General features: G+C 43.0%; 1 protein-coding gene and 1 long non-coding RNA gene across 7 annotated transcripts in view; one reads left to right on the top strand and one right to left on the bottom strand.

Moving 5' to 3' along the window:
* The window catches only part of LOC109283896 (uncharacterized), a 29773-nt gene extending 11079 nt beyond the window's left edge, over positions 1–18694 (top strand). Inside the window, exons 2-3 of the long non-coding RNA XR_002091218.2 lie at positions 16900–16956; positions 17575–18694. This is a non-coding gene — a long non-coding RNA (uncharacterized LOC109283896). The remainder of the gene's footprint in view (positions 1–16899; positions 16957–17574) is intronic.
* Positions 1–18852, bottom strand: part of CCDC102B (coiled-coil domain containing 102B) — a 411063-nt gene that overhangs the window by 142577 nt on the left and 249634 nt on the right. The window lies entirely within an intron of this gene.

The following is an 18852-nucleotide window of genomic DNA, read 5'->3' as shown; positions in this document are numbered from 1 at the left end:
TTTTCTTCCTTCCTGTGCTATATTCCTTTAAAATGCATAATATATTCCACGACAAAAATGTCCAGAAATCACAGATCCTAAAGATCTCTTTCTCTCTCTCAGTCTCTCTTTCTGTTAACACTTCTTACCAGAGGAGAAGAACAGAACAGAATGCAGATTTACAGAGTAAGGCAAATAAAAGAGACAGAACTTCAAGCCATTTAGCTATTGAAAAATAAAACTATTTTCAAATGACTAATTTTCAGATCCTTGTGCACACAAAATGTCAAGCATAGACCACCTTTGACATGGAAATTAGTTCAAAGTGCAAGCATAAATTCTGCAAGTGGCAGAATCCATTCAGTCTACTGTTCAAGCATTTAAAAACGCCACTTCAATTTTGGGCCAAGGTAAACCCCTGTGTCGTGCACATACCCACCACACAACAACTGCTGAAGCTTCCTTAGCATGAGGAAGGGTTTTTGAACCTGAAAGCTTGCTTAATAACCATTCTCCAACCATTTGGGTTGGTCAAATAAAAGATATCAAATTCACTCAAGGAACCTTGTGTGCACATACCCATGCACTTACCTGCCTCTCCAGTGGCGGGGAGGGGAGGGCAAGCTACCAGTGGCAGAGCAGTCCCTGGGCTGTGGGGAGGGCTGGTGCTTCCCTTCATGGCAGCAGAGGCCCCCACAAGGCAGCACCTGCCATAGGCACCCAGCTTGGGCAGTTCCGGGGGACAGCCATGGAGAGAAGCACTGAGACCCTGCGCAGCTCAGGCAGGCAGGCTCCAGGGGTGGGGGAAAAAAAAAAAGATCAGGGTCACTGCTTCTTTAAATTTTCTTGGGCAGAGCCTGCCTTCCCAGGCTGCCTTCACGGGCTTCCTGAAGAGCCCCTGAGCTGCACAGAGCCCGATGCTTTGCTCTGCAGCTGTTAGGGCAGCAAACTGAAACTGCTTGGAGGAGTTTTAGTTTGCTGCGCCTCAAGTCATTTAAGGTGTATTATGCCACCAAGTTTGCTACAGCAGCTGGACTTACTGTGCAATATGCCTCCGACACATGGAAACACCAACACTGTTAAAGCGGTGAAAAAGCATTTAACCTGCTTTAAAGTGTCATACACACATGCCCCTCATTTTCTCTACACACAGCCCAAGATATGCACATAGAATTGATGAACCACTGAAATTAAGGTACTACTGTACTTTGCTTAATTTTTTTTACAGGTAGAATAGTTCTTTGTATTGGAATCAGCATTTGTGTTCAAGTGCACACATATCTATGAGGATGCCAAAATGTGTAACCACATCTTCCCCTCTGACTAACTATTGAATGGGGTTGTCTTCTCCAGCACCCTCAGTGTTAAACAGCTATTCTACCTAACACTGCACTGGTACATCTCTTCCCTTGATTCATCCTTCCAGCCAACTTGGATATATAAAACTCTTGGTGTTTTAGGAGGAAAGTGGTCTGAAGTGTCCTTGTTGTACTGAATTATCTCAGATTCCAGCTTCACCATGACCACACCTGTCCCTAGGTAAGGACTTAGGAGCATTCTCTTGTAGTATGTGTGGCGGTTGAGTGGTAGGCCGGGGCTATGGCCAGTAGCCCGAAGCGGCAGGTGGGTACTTTTTGACTGATGGAGTGGAATTAGGCACTGAAGTATATTGGTTGAACAAAGAAATTATTTACTTACGCCGTCGGTGTACACAGCGCAGGAAGAAGAATTGACTTAGGTTACAGTTGCAAACCGAACAAATGAAAGCTTTCTGAGAACAAGATGAGATGTCCATGAACGGCTGAACAGGCTAGCCAGATGAAGGGGGGTACATCGGGTAGGTCGATGATGGGGAGTCCTGGTGGGTGATCAGTCCACCAGTTTTACTCTGAGATACGTGCGGAGGATTGCTAGTTCTCTGAACTTCCTGAGTCCTCCTTCTCCGAGGTGTATGTGGAGTTCTCCAGCCTGGAGAAATACGTGCTCTCCAACCTGGAGGAATATGAGGAGTTGTCCTAACTCCGAGAAATGTGCTGAGTTCTCCAACGTGGGCGGAAACTGATTTACCTTTTATATGACTAACAAACCAATTGCTAGTCACCAATATGAATAATTTGGAACTGGCCAATGGTGGTGTGCATGTTTGCATAAGTTTTGGCGGGAACTTTTTCTAAGCTGTAACTTTCCATTACTGTGGCATATAGTTACATAGCGGAATTTTCCTACTGTGACCTACTTTCTCCCTGTGCCATATGTATCAAAATTTTTCACCATGGCACAGGCATGCAGAATGATTGACAGCAAAATGTTCCACTATGGATCAAATCAAAGGAATGTTCCACTGTGCCATAGGCATACGACTATTTGGTTCTGACATGCCCCCTTGCCGATGGCACAGTTGGAACTATTTCATTTACAAGCCGATCACATGTCATCATCTCGTTCAGGATTCTTAAATGGTAAAAAGTATATACAAAAACCTGTATCGAAACAAGTTTGTTTTTAAGGCACTGTACAAAACAACAATTAACACATACAACAATGGCTATTATTATTAATGGTAAACACAAGGTAATTAAAGATGTCGACAACCGAATTAACCCAAACGCAGCAAATTGTTACCCTTAACTTTATGTAATTTTCTCTAATTCGACTTTCTAAGGCAACTGAGAGCGGGGCATCAGACCAATGCCCCCTATACGGAGAGTTCCTATAATTGTGGAGTAACTTCATTATGCTCCTACTATACTTGAGTTAAATTGTAGCTCTTGGAACACTGATTTTCCGTGCCGTCATTAGTGGCCTTTCTTTACTTCTTTGCTTCATGCATCACTACCTGCTTCTCCCCTCAATGATTTGACACCAAACACTTCCTGCCCTCCATCCACCTACGACATACAATAAGCCTTCACATTTGCCTCTTGTGCTCTCGTGTTCCAGTTAAGAACAAGACTTAATTCTGAAACCAAACTAAAAAGGCAAAATTCCCCTCTTCTCTCTCATTCAATGCTTCTGTCTACACCCAACCTTTCTGCGACATCCCCCAAACCTTCAGATTACCAATGCTGTTCTCTTTCAGTAATTCAGAGCTTCCCACTCAAAACATTATGGCTTGGCTTCACTGCGTAAAGTTTTGAACAAACTTTAAACAAAACAAGTATGTACAAGACAATTTTGTAAACTAAGGGTGTAAACACGGGGTCATTAACAATAGAAGGAGGAACTATAAGCACACGGTGAGGTTATCTGTTGATGAGTCCGTTAGTTATGGCTTTGGCCTAGAACGATAACAAGGTTTAGAACCGAGTTGGATGTTTCGAAGCTAGCTTCCATTCGTCGAGGAACCTGTCGGTAACAGCAGGAATAGAGTGACGACTCTGCTCGCAAAGTACTCGGTGGTTCTCGTGATCAGGCAGTCACAGATTCTTCGTCACCGTCGAGCCTGAAGGGAACAAACAAACAAACAAAAGGAAAGAGGAAACTGGGAGAACAATAAGGAATAGTTTATAGATGCCCCCTTCGAGTAGTTGCTTGTTGGGGCAGGCTGCGGTGTTATCCAGAGTGCGCTGTTAGGCGTGAGTGCCTCCGGGGCCCGGACCAGTTGGCAGGATCGGTCGAGGTTTCTTATTATATTGGAAGCCTAGTTTATATGCCAGTTGTCGTTTCACTTTTAATTCTTTACATAATTCCTGTAGCTCAGTCCTGTTGCGAGTGCGATAGGTGGTGGTGGTTGCACCCTGAGGGTTGGTTACTTGCTTGGTTATTGCTACAGGGTGAGCGGCTGCTGAAATAGTTACTGTATCTGGTGGGAGGGTTGGATACAATTTCCTGCTCGTTGCCCCCTCCCCGTGGTGCGGAGGTGGGGCCGTTGGGAGTGACATCACCTCCTGGGGTGGGGTTGCTGGGTGGAGACCCGCCTGTTCTTCTGTGGCTCAGCCCTTCTTTTCCAGGTCCTCCGGGTGGCTCATTTTTTTCTCGGTGCAATTTTCTGGTGGTGGCGCCATGCGGCCGGCGCCATTTTCGAGCGTTGGCTCAGAGCCCCCCACCGCCTGCTCCAGTGACTTCACGCTTGCTGTTTGCAATTTCATTTCTGGGTTGGCGCTTTCTCTCAACAACCCTGCTACCTTTTGAAATAACAAGCTTATTGTGGTGTGGCCCTCCGCTTTTAAGCTTTTACAAAGCTGAGCGAGCAGTTCTTGGCTGCGCGACTGGGGTGTCGGGGCCGGACAGTGGAACTTGTCAGGGGTTATCCCTTCCCCACTGTCTCGTGCACACCGAATGCAGTGTGCAAACTCTTGTGCGGGGTGCGGATTCTCCGTGCCCGCTGCTTTTACTCGGGCCAGGGACAGCTTTTCTATCTCGTCCAGCGGTCGTTACACGACCCCTTTTCTGCTCATAACACACCTGAAAGAGCTTGGGCCCAGTTGGGCGGCCCACTCCTTTCCGACTCCCTCTTCTCTGAGGGAGAAGTAACCCGCGACTGGGGCTGAACTTCTTCCGCTTGCCTGATGATAGGCAATGTGCGCCCATAGCTCATTCGAGTCGGACATCAGGCGCTCCCCACTGCGCCATGGGCAATGTTTAACTAGTTCCGACTCCATCATGTCTTCCCCAGATCCTGTTCGTGACGCCATGTGGCGGTCAAGTGGTAGGCGGGGGCTATGGCCAGTAGCCTGAAGCGGCAGGTGGGTACTTTTTGACTGATGGAGCGGAATTAGGCACTGAAGCGTATTGGTTGAACAAAGAAATTATTTACTTACGCCGTCGGTGTACACAGCGCAGGAAGAAGAATTGACTTAGGTTACAGTTGCAAACCGAACAAATGAAAGCTTTCCGAGAACAAGATGAGATGTCAGTGAATGGCTGAACAGGCTAGCCAGATGAAGGGGGGTATGTCGGGTAGGTCGATGATGGGGAGTCCTGGTGAGTGATCAGTTCGCCAGTTTTACTCTGAGATACGTGCGGAGGATTGCTAGTTCTCTGAACTCTCTGAGTCCTCCTTCTCCGAGGTGTATGCGGAGTTCTCCAGCCTGGAGAAATATGCGCTCTCCAACCTGGAGGAATATGAGGAGTTCTCCTAACTCTGAGAAATGTGCTGAGTTCTCCAACGTGGACGGAAACTGATTTACCTTTTATATGACTAACAAACCAATCGCTAGTCACCAATATGAATAATTTGGAACTGGCCAATGGCGGTGTGCGTGTTTGCATAAGTTTTGGCGGGAACTTTTTCTAAGCTGTAACTTTCCATTACTGTGGCATATAGTTACATAGTGGAATTTTCCTACTGTGACCTACTTTCTCCCTGTGCCATATGTATCAAAATTTTTCACCATGGCACAGGCATGCAGAATGATTGACAGCAGAATGTTCCACTATGGATCAAATCAAAGGAATCTTCCACTATGGATCAAATCAAAGGAATGTTCCACTGTGCCATAGGCATACAACTATTTGGTTCTGACAGTATGTAATATTGTTTAAGTTCTAGGAGAGACTTAATAGGGTTACCAAGCCCTAGTTAAGTCATCAGGGTCACTGTAGGTTTTATCTGCTCTCGGCTACAAAGTTTTTATGGACTCTTTCTATAAGCAAGTCAGATGAACTAAAAAGGGTGGAGGAAAGTGGGGAATGAAGGTCTTCAGAAGTCCTAAGGTTCTAATTTAGCCAAGTATATTTCCATCCAATCCTTTACCGCAATGTGATTACGAATACACAATAATACAGGGACACTGTATATGCTTACGAGCATTTAGGTACTCTACTAAGAAGTGGATGAGTTGAAAATATAGCATTGGTATTCCTTATGCTCAATTAAAATCTGTAAGTGAAAGTGATGCAATTCTACACCTTATCACCTTATCACAAACTATAATAATTTAACCTTTTTACCAAGTTAGCAGTATTTCAAAGTATTCAAAGCAGTATTTCAAAGCCACTTAATTACATTTCTGTATTTAAAAATATTATGAAGTCGAAAAAAAAATCATTGATTAAGAATAAGTGGCTTTAAAGGATCATACAGACTGATCATTAAACATCAATAACATTTGATGTTGTAACATTTAAAACAATGCAGATTAGTGGTGGTGTATGCATGAAGAGAGCACTGTTTTTGATAGCTACAAGCATCTGAAGGGCAAAATGCAGATATTCAGTGCATATAAAGTATGTACGTTAAAGTTCATCTATATGTCAAATGCAAAGTCTAAAATACCACTTTGTTGGTCCACGCAATTAAAAGTGGCCATGCATCTAAAAATATGTTGCCATTGTCATCCTTTAATCTGTGCTATTTATTACAATTTTGTTACTCTTTTAAAAAATCAACTGCCAGGAGGACTGTGCCTTCTCAATTGGAATTTTTAATTTTCATATAGCCTTCTGCAAAAGTGTTACATGAGGGGAGAATTTGATCCACTATGTTCAATATTTTCAGGTAGTTTAAACAGTGGCTGTACAGCAGAGAAGTGTAAAACCCCATAAAAGAGGAGCATCAAATAATTAAAAACAAGGAAAATACAGAAGAGAGATTTAGAAGATATGAAAAAGAGAAGGTCACAAAAAATGGGTTGAGTATATCTGCCAAAAAAAATATGACACGGGAAAAGGGCACAGAGAGACACCCCATCAGCACCTGAAGTTACTCAATCAATTTTAGAAGGGTGATGCACACAATGCAAGAGGGTTCCTTAATTTGAAGCATCCCAGAATTCACTGCGAATTATTCAGCCTTACAAAAATGTATGCTGCTTAAAGCAGATGAGGAAAAGCAATGCCTGTCTGTACAGCAAAGATGGGAGAAGCAGAGCTGTTTTTTTGGGGTTTTTTTCTTCCAGGGCCACTAAAAGGAAATTTTGATCCAGAAAGATTTAAGGAATATGTCTTCAAAGAATGACATTTTTTATTCTGCTTAAGAGTAGTCAGGTCTTGTCATTCAAACAAAATTCAACTTGCTAAGAAAAGCTTTGATAGCATTTTTCAAACTAACCTTGGTGATCTGTAGAGGCACCTGTGAGATTAGTTCAAAATAGTTACTAATGAGTAAGACTAGTGAACTGCTTCACTTAAATTCCCCTACTTTATCTTTTTATTTCTTCTTCTCTGAAACCTTCCGTGCTTACCTGACCAGCTGAATCATTTGAACAAAACATGATTGAAAGTTCAAGCAAGTCTATAACTCTAAAACAGCTGGTATTGGTCTGGAGTTTTACCCAGGTTAAGGCTTGAACTCAACTGTGATTTAAGTTAGAGAGTGTGTCACAGACCAATTTGACCCTTTAGCCTGGTATTTGAGAATTTATCTTTTCACAGAAAGAAGCAATCTGGTTACATAAAGTTGAGTACCGAGACAGCAGCTTTGTTATTAGGGAGCAGCATGGTTTAATAGAATGAACATAGAACTTAGATCTGCGTGAACTCCACTCAGTTTGGTTCAAAAGGGCTTATAATTTTTTTTTAATAGCACTTTTCATAGATCTGAAAGCCTCAAGAATTTTCCAGTCTGAACTACTCCATTTTACCATGACCAAATCTCACTGTAAACCAAGAGGCAACACAGAATTTCTATGGTTATAACCTATACATATGCATTCAACATTCTTCTGGAATTAATAGAAAAATTGAGTATCAGGTTTGCTGTTAGAGAAGAGTAATTCAGGTAACCAGAACTCCTCCCTAATGAGATGTGATAAAAATATGATAACTAATAACTATTATTACAAAATTAGGCCATATACAGTTCTATGGTAAGGAATGCAAAAGGAAATAATCCCTTAACTTCCCATAAAAAATAGCATGGGAAAAAAAGACCACAGCTCAGACAAACGAGTCAGATTATATAATCACAGACGACCTGACTTCTGGTTCTACCTGACCCTTTAGTGCTTAACTTTGCAGTCTTACAATTATTTTAATTAGTTATCTCACACAATTTCCTAGTTTTAAAGGAGGAAAAAAATTAAAAAGACACGACAAAATGTCTGTTATTTGTTATCATACTCATTATATTTTATGTTGTGGATTGAAATCTTTACATCCACAACACAGACCACTGGCACTGAAAAAAAAAATTGTTAGCAGTAGTAGCTTGCTACCCACTGCATTTCTGAGCATCTGAGGTGGAGACAGAAGTGACAATTTTCACCTGATCTGGCCACAGGAAACAGTTTATAGTGCATGGCTACAAACAGCTTAAAAATGGCAGATTGGGTGAAAAAGCTGACCCCCCCCCCCCCCCCCCATTGCACAAAGTATCAGATAAAGATATTACAAAATGTAGCATCCTTGGTAACTTGCATCTTTGGAGCTGGAAGGTTATAAGATGGATGCTCTTACAGTAGCATAACTAGGGCAGGGTGCCCAGGGCAGCTGCCCTGGGCATCAACTAGAGGGGAGGACTGAGTGGGAAATAAAGGTTGCCACCAGAGCTGCATGACTGCACCAGTGACATGGCAGCAGCTGGAAGTTGCCACTACCCCTGGGTGTGACAGTTGCCTTGGGTGCCCAGCCACTTTGCTATATCCCTTCTCTTTTGTATTGTTTCACAGATGTTTGTGGAAGGAGCACTGAGACCCTGGCATCTTGAGTTCAAGTCCAAGATCTGGAGGAAGTGTGTTCCAAAGTTCCAAGACTATTCCATCCTGCCCATGTCCTGTTCCCCCTTGTAAACTTCCCTGGCTTCTTATGCCTGCCCACTTATTCAACCAGCTGCAATCTCTAAGATCCTCAGTATTTTTACCAAGCCAGCCTCTCCATGATACTCCTTGGACTCCTAATCTCAACTTTCCACCAGGCTCTTTTTATCCAGTCAGACCTTGTGACACTCCTTTTCCTGCTTCTGCCATTTGGCTCCTCTACTGATGGTGGAAATCTTTGAGCATTACCTCCTGCTCCTTGTGGCTTTCTTCTCTCTGTTAAAGGCTCCTTGCTTAGATAGGTTAGGCTCCCCATGAGGAAAGTTCCTCTCACTGTTTTTTCTACTCTCAATACCTCCTTAACCTCCCAATCTTCTCTCCATTGCAATCAAGATGCATAACTTTTACCTTCAAATTGACTAACCAGCAGCAGAGGGAATATTGAGAGCATGTGAGCAAGTTTTCCTTCTCTCAGTGCTGCTGCTCAATTCCAGAGCAGCCAACAGCAGCAATTTCAGAAAAAAGTTCTGCTCAGGTCCTCCACTTTCAGGCAGAAGAATGCTTGTTACAGCTGGCTTCTTCGGAGAAATTATGGTATCTAAATTTACCACTGAATATGTATAAATTAGATTTTTTGGGTGTATATACTCATACCTACTTCAGTGGTTTTTCCATGAGAACAGGGTAAGGCATCATCATCTTCAGAGATCTGGGTTTTCTATTTCCCACAGAAAAATGCAGATTTTCCCCTTTAAAGGAGAAAAACCCAGATTTTTCCTTTAGAAGTGGGAAACTGTGGGTGTCCCCTTACAGGCTGGCAGAATTCCAGTCTGCAAGGAGCTGCTTGGGGCTGAGGGCAATGGGGGAAGGTGATCAGAGGCAGGGGTGCCACATGCATGTGCATACACACACACGGTGAGCAATACAGGCAGGCAGGGTGATAGGAGCAGCTGTGGGTAAGTTTATACGAGATCTCCACAGCCACCCCAACGCTGTGGGGTGTTGGGTCCAGCCAGGATGCAGCCCCATGTCCTGCTCCACACAACACCAAGATTGAGGCAGCAGCGGTGGCTCAGTGAGGGTGGTGGGGAGCACATGCTGCATCCCTGCCCACCAGGCTGGGCACCCCTAGGGCAGAATTGGTGACTGGGGCTGGGGAGGCAGTGGCAGCACAGGACTCCCAGGGGTGGTGGCGTGGGGTTCCTGGCAGTGGCAGCAGCGCAGGACTCCTGGCAACAGCAGCAGTGGCAGTAGTGAGTCTCCTGGTTCAGTCAGGCTGAAGCCCTATGCCCTGCAGCCTGTAGAAATCTGGAAGGCACGTGCTTCCCTATTCCTCCCAGTGTGTCACCAATATGTGTGCCCAGACCACCCCTTTGCATTCAGGCCCCCTCCCCCGTGCCCCCCCCCCCCCAGTGATGCAAGACAGTTTGGGTTCACCAAAGCTTTGCCCCTGATGGCCAAGACTAGCTGCATATCATTGGGGGGCCCACCCATAGCACAAAGTGGTCTGGGCATGCCAGAGCTTGGTGCACAGCCCTGATAGTGTGGGGCCCATCCAGGCCAACAGGGGTCAAGCTCTGGTGAGTCCAGACCAGCCCTGCACCATCAGGACAAGGGCCATGCTCTGGGAAGCTCCACACAACCACTTCTCCACATGCCCACTGCCTTCCCCTAACACAACCACCACCTGCCTCACAAACTGGGGGTCTGGGGTTTAGGGCCAGCTGGGGGTTACCCTCTGGCAGAAAACATATCAAGAAAACATTGTGTTCAACTGCTACCTGTACCCTATACTGTGTGTGTGTGTGTGTATGCACAAACATGCACAAACACACACACATATACATTATATATATATATACACACACACATATATATATATATATACATATATATATATATAGGTAACATATAATAATACAGATACACATACACACACAGTGGTGTTTCATTTTAATTGTGAAAAAACACAGATTTGGGGAGGTTTAGTCAGAGAATTTTGGGTGTTTGAAAGAGAGAAAACCAGGATCCCTGATCATCTGACATTAGAACAATCTTCCTGCCAGATTTCAGCCCCTTGCACCAAATCATGGAGGTACAAAACTTCTCAATTAAAATGGTAGGACTTTTATCTGAAAAAACTGTTTTCCTTTCCTTTACATCCATCTCAGAACAGTCTGATCCTTTTTATTTTCAAAGATTCAAGGGAAAAGAATGTCTGAGGTATGGTAAACTTCTACTTGAATTGGTAAAGTTTAACAAAGTTATGTGTGACTAACTTTTATATGAAAAGTGATAGAGACATCTAGGGCACACCAGTTCCTGGTATAATTGCTTACTGATTTAAAGCCATATGCAGAATGATAGTATCTCACCACCTGATCAAAGATATTTGCCAGTTGATGGCAGCACTACCTAGCTAAGATGCTTTTTCTGATATTTGTTCCTACTGCTAGGATGCTGTTTTCTCCACCCCCCCTCCCAAATCCATCATATCTTACAAACTGAACTTGGGATCAATACCAAAGTTTAATGAAGCATGAATTGTAGGCATGCTTAATAAAAAGTATAGTTAATCTCCTTAGCACAGTAGGCCTCCATAGGTCTTACTGTATGTTTTGTGGCAATCTGAAAGCACTCTATTACATTAGAGGTTTCTGCTTTGGTACACATCAAGTTATTCCAACAGAAATCACTAATTACTGATACCACTGCAGTAATTGTAAGCACTTTTACTTTGTTTTTTGCTGGTCACACATCAGAACAACAGCTTTTCATCCATCTGGTCTTCATCAGGGCTAACAGGGCTGAGGGAATAAAAATCATTTCCATACAAAATAGACATTTAAAGAATCACTCCAGCAATAAAATGTTTATTCTTGGTTATATTTACTTATATTTACTTCCTTCCATATTTAACCACCGGCATTTTTATTGATAAACTCTCTCTTTATCTGTTTTGTTTGGGGGGGTTCACTCACAGAAGGGAATAGGACTGTTTATATTACTTAATGTTTACCAATTCTACCAACAGATAAAAGATTATCTGAACAGGAATAAACTACCAATTTGATAGGATTCAGAGCACTGACCCTCTCCAATTTTAGTCTAAATATTTTGAATCTTAAATATTCTATAAGATTGCCCAATACTTGAATTAGCAACCAATATTACCACTTGCAATAAACAACAAGATCCACAAGATCTTAAGAAAGAGAGCAGTACTGTAAATTAAAAACTGCAGCTGGCACTTACATTTTCTATACATTATTTCAGATTCTATCTTAAGGTGATTTAGGTACTATATATATATATATATCTCAAATCAATCTTACTCCCAAGTATACTTCTGAGTTGAAACAGCAGGCATTATTGAAACAGAAAGAAAAGTTCTTGGTTTTAATGAATAAATATATGGGCATCCCAAGGTTTCATACCGCCTCAGGAGTGGAGGGGGGATTTTGATGACCCGGGTTGGGCTGAAAGGATAAAACTAGCATCACCTCTTCAAGAAAATAAGGAATCTACCACTACCCATTAAAATAAATAGGATTTACACCAAAAAATGGAAGAAAAAAATATTGCAAATAAGAAATGAAAAAGGGGCAGAGGAATACTCATTAGGTATTTAAAAACATTTTATAAGAGCCTCAGTGTAGCTTGAGACTTGCACACAACATAATGTAGAATAACTGAGAGCCAGGATATGCTCAGTTACATAGCTCTTGAACTCCAAAGTACAAACTCTGTAAGGAAGAAAGAAGATTTGAGATTCAAACTTTCCCCTATTTTTCATTAAAATATTAACATTTTTTGTTTTCTATGCAAAATGTTCCAAGTGGTTTAACAACTTGTAAAAACAAGCTACTGAACATTCATTTCAAACAGAAGAGTAACAAGTGAACCAGATGACTGATGCTTATGGGGGCTCTATAATGATGAGAAGCCATTGAACAGAGTGTTTTAGGAAGCAGATTGAAAGTTGAAGAATTGTGTACTGCCCCTCCTGCCATAACAAGTATGACTTGCCTATGAGAATCCAAAACAGGGCAAAATATGACTTTCAGACATATATTAGTCTTCTTAACCAGATCGTGATTTTTCTAACTAGCACATGTTTTACAGGCAGAAACAAGAGTTGACCTTCACCCATGCAGGCACTGGTTGGAATGTCCAAAGCCCTGGTACATGAAATCTTCCTGCTAGTGCACTCTTGGGCTGTTGCTGATCTTTCTTAAGATGTTGTGTAAATCCTGCTATTCTTAATCTTGGATTATAAAGAACAAGATTGCTTTTCTTTTGCTCAGGAAAGTCCTTCAGACAACATGAGTGTATCAGCCAAGCAAGTGGAGTCCGAGACGCGTGTCAAATTCAGAAAATAAAAGATCAGAACTGTAGTATCTCCTCTGATCACCCTTCTAACTTCAATTCAAATCTCTCTCCTGCTTTCATTAATGAATGTAAACACACAATCTCCAGTCTCTACTTGCCAGATCGCCCTTTCTTGTAAATTTAAATTCTGTTGGAGAATTTTGGAAAGCAAAAGCAACTACTTCCTGTATGAGTCAACACTCCCACCCTATTTAGAGTTTTCACTTTCTCTAGACCCTTTGTTTTGCAACAAAGAACAAGAGTGAGCTAAAATGCCTTCTGAAAGGAAGAAACAAAAGCCTGTCTCACTTTCTTAAGGACACAGTAAGCTACAAGATGGAGGAAGACAAGACAGGATGCAAGGGATGTGGTTCAATTAGGCTCCATCTTAATTAAGTCACCTGTTAACATTACCTGAAAATAAATAATACACTGTACATCATCATTCTTTTCTTAATCATCCTCACCTATTTGGTACTCCTCTTTCTAAACTGATCCCGAGCCTATTACTGGCACCTCATCTCCTGCTCCCTTCATATGGTGGTTAAAGAGTGATCTCATTCCTTTTGCATAAGGTAAAAAGTATTGATACTTTTTAGGAGTTGTATTACTTTAAGGAGTTGTATTATACTTAAAGAGCCCTATTCCCCTTTTCAGCTTCCTATAGACCCTACCCTTAAGTTCATTTTCATTTCAGGCCACTAAGGCAGGCTAGGTACAGACATTATACATAAACCACAATAAGTGATCAGAAACTGGTCTAACCCCATAAAGAGAACAGAAATTCTGTGTACACTGATCGAGGAAAAAAATAGTGGAACCTGGTCTAAAACAGACCTGGACTGATGTAGTATCAGATGTAATCAATTTAAGTTAGGCCAGTCTATTGAAATTCTGTGCCAGATCTCCTCCCAAATTAACTTAGGTTGCAGTCCTCTGGCATCCCAGGGTCTTTTGTGGGGCCCCACTAATGCCTCCTTGCAGGTTAGGTGGGCTAGCCTCAGCCTGTATTTGTCTGCTCCAGATGAGCACTGGGCCACCTCTGCCCTCAAGCTGTCACAGAGCTGAGGCAGGAAAGTTTCTGCTCCCCAGCCAGTCCTGTGTCCTGCCTCTTTACATGACTCATCTCCTGGTCAGGGGGATGCCTCTACCTCATTATCCAAAGTACTGGGGAATCTTAAAGAAGCCATAAACTGTTTTCCTTTTGCTAGTAAAAAAAACCCCAAACCAAACCAAAACATATTTCACAAGAACTCTGGGTGAGTATTTAGCTATTTGGGAATAAGAAGTGAGGTTTCATGCTATGATTTAACAACTTTCAAACTTAGAGTTAATCAAAAACATTTCCAATTTGTTTAGTGCAATAAGAGAAAAGTCAAAGTTTTGTTGTGCTTGATACAGAGATAAAATGGTAAGAAATTAAGTACAGTCATATCTTTCTTCTAAAAGTGGGTCTTGGAAGATGCTTATTACTTCCTAAGATAACTACATCCATGCAGCAGTTAAAATTGTACAGAAATTACATGCTCAAGGAGGTATTACCTGAAAAGGAATAAACTACCAATTTGATAGGATTCAGAGCACTGAGCCTCTCCAAATTTAGCTTCTAAGAATTTTAAATTGTAATAGTCTATACAATTGCCCAATACTTGACTTGGCAACTAATATTACCGCTTGCAATACTATTATAAACACATAAGGTAAATGTATGCTGCACAGAATAGTGTTATGGAGCAAGACAGCTGTGCCTGAAAATGTCATGCAAGATGTACTAAATTATGAGTCACCTGTTGTAATTTTATTTTCATAATCTATTTGCTGCTGTCAGCAGCAAGATCCACATTAGCAACCAGCTCTTTAGCTGGTGAATGGAACTATGCTAATTTACATCACCTGAGGATTTGGATTTAAATTCACACCTATGGTCTGGTGGGGTAAAAGAAAAGAAAAGAAAAATACCTAACAGTTTCTTACAAAATCCCTGCATCACAAGGTAGAGCCAGACTGAGAGGAAACAAAAGGCCCTTCCATCAGAGGCAAGAAACAAACAATGATAATCTAAAACGGATTTGGGTGATTACCGTGTTCAGATATCCAGACTTTGGAGTCCCAGAGGAAAACGGCCATAGGCAAAGCAGTTTGGACAATATAAGGATGGTGTTACAGGTGTCACATACAGCAAGCCTACTGGGTCTCAGCTCTGCCCAACCCAACTCCCATCCCCATCCCCATCCTAATCCCAATCCAATGAAACACGTGCAAGGTTTTGGTCCTTTATAATTATAATAATACTTATTATTATTTAACTCCTTTCTCTTTACTTCTCCTCCCTGCCCATTCACTTCAAGCAGTTTTCTTTTTCAAGACTTCCTCTCCCACCTGTGGCTTCAGGTGGCTCCTGCTGGCTGTGGTGTGAGGGAAGCCACACATGCTGTTTCTCTGCCTCTGAGTTGTGTGCAACCCTCCCCTCCTCTAGCCAAACAGATAGAATCCTGGCTTCGGTCCACGATTCTGCTCACCAGGGCCTCTAGCAGCATGTCACAGTATGCATATTTGAGATAGCACTGTTCTAACTTTATGATGGCATAACATTTCAAGGATTTAAAATGTTTTAAAAATAAACTGTAACAGCATCCTGAAATTTAACTATCAGGATCATAACAGTAAGTCACATAACGTCCTAAGAGTAACCTGAAATTTACCTATGATCCTAAGGATAACATACCATTCTCCAAGAAATTTCAGCCCTAAATCACAAGGCTGGGATCATTTACAAAATATCCTGAAAGATATATCCTTGAGAAATGACATAAAAGAAATATTTAGTGTAAACTTTGGTGCTATACTTGAGCTTTGTCATATATTAAGTTTGCAAGTAGAGAAGGTTGAGAGGCGACCTTGTGGCTGCCTATAAGTTCATCACGGGGGCACAGAAGGGAATTGGTGAGTTTTTATTCACCAAGGCGCCCCCGGGGGTTACAAGAAATAATGGCCACAAGCTAGCAGAGAGCAGATTTAGACTGGACATTAGGAAGAACTTCTTCACAGTTCGAGTGGCCAAGGTCTGGAATGGGCTCCCAAGGGAGGTGGTGCTCTCCCCTACCCTGGGGATCTTCAAGAGGAGGTTAGATGAGTACCTAGCTGGGGTCATCTAGACCCAGCACTCTTTCCTGCCTATGCAGGGGGTCCGACTCGATGATCTATTGAGGTCCCTTCCGACCCTAACATCTATGAATCTATGAATATAAGTAGCATCTAAATAAATCTTAGCAACTACTGTTCTGTTTTGGGATTCATTTTAATGGTCTCCAGCATTTACTTCACAAAGAACACATATAATATTAACTCTTCCAATTTACTAAGTGAGTTGATATGGTGATTTGCAGAGCCTATTTATTAATTATTCATTATAGATTATTGTAAGCGACCATGTCGTTCACCAGAACGTCTGGTGTGTGCCAGTTTATCGAATGTTGCCATTGTTCGCGGGAAAGATGGTCAATGATCGAGACAGGTTCCTGAGGTTCCTCAGTAGTTCTCGCCTCCCAGGCCTTTGCTGAAATAAATATGTTTAGTAGGGAGGAAGATGTACGTTCCTTCCCGCCTGGTCCCCTCCGATCCTTTCGTCGATCTTCCTGTTTTGGGGCTCCACCTCCCGTACACCCCACCTAGGGCCAACCAATGTTGTCATCTCCCGATCTTCTGGGTTTGGGTCATGGTCTTGGTTCATGCCTTGACCAACCAAGATGGTCATCCGTGCAGAAATGTCAGTTCGCCTCAGTTAGCACTTGCCTCAGAGGGACTGACTTAGTTTCTATCTGTCCCTGGGTTACCTGGCTCCCCAGTGTTAGTCTCAATCCTTTTGACCTGATGTTGCTGTGGCATAGACAGCAGTCTTTCTTTCTTTCCACAGGTTCTGAGACAGCCCAGTCCACCTGGAACATGTCTGGAATCCACAGCTCTATTGCTGGTAAGTAATTGCGCACTCCTGGGCTCATGCTGTCTTTCAGCCCATTCTTGGGGCTGCCACCACTTGGTTTCTGCGGGGCATGGCTCTGCTGTGAGATGCTGAGTGCCCACAAGGAAACCTACTTCCAGTCCCCCGGGCTTCTTGCTCATCAGGGTTTTTATCCCCGGTTCTGTGGGCTGGCTGCTGAATTGGCGCTGGCACGTGGCCATAAAACATGCTCACGCTGGTGTGGGAGCCAATCCTGGCTCTCCCCAGCTCAGCTGTTCTTTTCATGGGTTGTTTTTTTTTGATGTGGCACTTTCTCTTGCCATGGCTGTGGGCCCGCTGCTGTCTTGGCTTGGCGCGGTCTCACACTGCCTTTGTTCTCTGACCCCAGGTGAGTTCCCCTTTGGGGTTCTCTCTTTGTTACAATGATATTATGAAGTTATTATCTAGATGGTGCTATCACAATTGGAGAATCATGTGTTCCCCTCCATCAATCTGCATTCACCTTCTCTGACAAGACTTTCACAACTTTCCCCTTAGATCAGTCATTAAATCTTAATAATGAATTTATAAGGTGGAGACATTTTAGGATGGTGAGTAATCTGAAACCAATTTATAAATATTTGTCTATAGATGGCTGAAGTCTGGAGATGCAGAAAGTTATTAAAGGCTGAACAAAGAGCCCAGCTGACAATGAATGGGATTACAAAGGGAAAAAAGCAAGAAATTCCCTCACAGAGATAGATGTTTTGGACAAGAAAGGATAATTACAAAAGCATATTCATTAATAGGCTTTTGTAGCAGGAAGGGCCCAATTTAGGGGCAGGACTAGCCAAGATAAGAGAAGACAAAAACTTCTCATCTGAACCAAGAGTAAGGTGCACTGTATTCATGCCATTTACATTTTCTAATCACCTATCCTCTGTTATATGTTAGATTTTAAGCAAAGAGCAATGCTGTTTCTAAAAACTCTGCACAATGCCTATTTGTCCATCTCTGCGCCTACCTAGCTCCTGATGAATTAAAACATAAATAAGAAGGCTCACAGTGGGCACATCTACATGTGCATTTTAATCTGAATTAGCTTATTTTGATGCACATTAAAGTGTCACAAAAAACCCCATGCGCTTTCGCTAATGTGCATTAAAATCAGATAATGTGAGATTTTCTAGTACCTAACAATGGAGGTGCTAAATTTAAGGTGCATTAGCAAAAGCACATTAATGAACGTGTAGACCAGGGGTGCAGGCACCCGGTGGGGCACAGCTACATCCAGTATTGCACATCGTGGCAAGGGGCACAGCCTCCACTGGGCCATCTGTATCATTAGCACTTCCCGCACTTGTGCAGCATGGGAGGGAAGCCCCAGGTGATGGAACCGCCTGTCTTCCCTACCAGGGCTACATGGCATGGGAGAGAAGCCCCAGGCACCTTTCCCTGGGGGGTGGGGAAGGCAGCTGTTTCCAGTGCTTGGGGCACTCCCATGCCCAGAGAGTGCGGGGAGTGCTGGTGATAGAGATTGCTCGGTGGAAGGCTGTGCTCCTCGCCAAGATGTGCAGCACTGGCCAGACCTGCACCACACCAGGCTCCAGAGCCCTGAACACCCTCAAATGCTGCTGCTGTGCCATGGGGGGGGGGGTGCTGCAGGCATCTCCACACCCCCCCACCCTCCTCACACCCTACAAAGCTTACACCTCCACACCCTGCCCCACAACTCCCCACATATCCCCTAATATACCTTATGCCCCGCCACACAGCCACCCCCTCCACACCCCACCATACACCCCCCACCCTATATGTACACACACAGAACCCTACCCCACCACACACACCCACACACAATATACAAGATTAAGAACTTATTTTTGAGCTATTATGCAATCCCCCCTATATACAGTAGGCAAACACAAA

The sequence above is a fragment of the Alligator mississippiensis genome, chromosome 3 (genome assembly GCF_030867095.1).
Source record: "Alligator mississippiensis isolate rAllMis1 chromosome 3, rAllMis1, whole genome shotgun sequence".
NCBI lineage: Eukaryota > Metazoa > Chordata > Crocodylia > Alligatoridae > Alligator > Alligator mississippiensis.
The sequence above is the reverse complement of the archived record's forward strand: the minus strand, read 5'-3'. Positions and strand labels throughout refer to the sequence as shown.